The sequence below is a fragment of the Penaeus monodon genome, chromosome 20, assembly GCF_015228065.2.
Source record: "Penaeus monodon isolate SGIC_2016 chromosome 20, NSTDA_Pmon_1, whole genome shotgun sequence".
NCBI classification, from domain to species: Eukaryota; Metazoa; Arthropoda; class Malacostraca; order Decapoda; family Penaeidae; genus Penaeus; species Penaeus monodon.
This window is the reverse complement of record NC_051405.1, coordinates 2,985,369-2,986,490: the sequence shown is the minus strand read 5'-3', so window position 1 is coordinate 2,986,490 and position 1,122 is coordinate 2,985,369.

Genomic DNA, 1,122 nt, shown 5'->3' with positions numbered 1-1,122 from the left:
AGATTTAGAAAATTGAATCCCGAAATATGGTTTTTCTTCTAATGCTTATCTATCTATACAGTTTCCTCTGACATCTTTTTGGCATTCTTCCCCTTGCTTCTCACCCTTCATCACTCTGTCTTTAGGTCTTTTTCGTTATTCTAAACATCTCGCTCGTCCTCCATTCACACCCACCTACCCCCCCCCGGAGCGCCAGTGCATAGCCATTAGTGCCAGCTCTTGCAATGATTTAACTCCGTCCTCTGCCTTCAGAGACGAGAGAAAAAAGAGCTCTATTTCTGTGGCGACTTGCTGTCCCTCCTCTGCCGCCTCTCACCACGACCCTCCTGACTCCTTTGCATGCAAGTGTCATCCCATGAGGCCTAGGAAGCATGCAGGTGCTTCTCCATTTGACGATATCGCGTTGAGAAGCAAATGATTCAAGAAAAAAAAAAATAAACAGGTTAGTATTTTTGAGTCTGAGGAGGACCGATGTGAAAACTCTGCGGTTTTTGTGCGTCTCATTTCACTTACAGAAAGCCTCCTTGACCACCTAGTGTAAAGTATTATGGAAAAGGTATAAACCATCGTATCGCATCTGAGTATTTTCATATATATGAGAAAGTCGGAATATAGTGGCACAGGTAACAGGCCTCCTCACTTCAAGAAAATATGCCGAAGGAATATACGATTTTTCTTCTGTTCTCAATTATAACTAACAACTGCAACTTCATACTATAAGGCAATACCTCTGTTCATCGAAACATGTCTATGTCCATAAAATTTAGCCAGGATATTATTTAGCTGACTCACCTAAGAGAATACCTTAATTCTAAAAAGTCTAAGATTTGTAACATAATACTGTTCATAATACATGGACATAAATCTTTAATACAGCTTCACCACTATGACTAGATTAAATGCGGCGATACAGGATTACTAAAACAAACTCTGGCAACCTGTTTTGTTGGCAGATTGGGAGCACGATAAGCTTGGGAATAATGAGGTTCAAGTGTGCTAACAGTTTCTGTATATACATCATACTAAGAAAGTAATGACACTATTTAAAGCAAACTTCTAAGCAAGAACTAAGTGTCCTGACAGTTCAGACTTGTGATGATTGGGTAATCTACATTTTTTAGG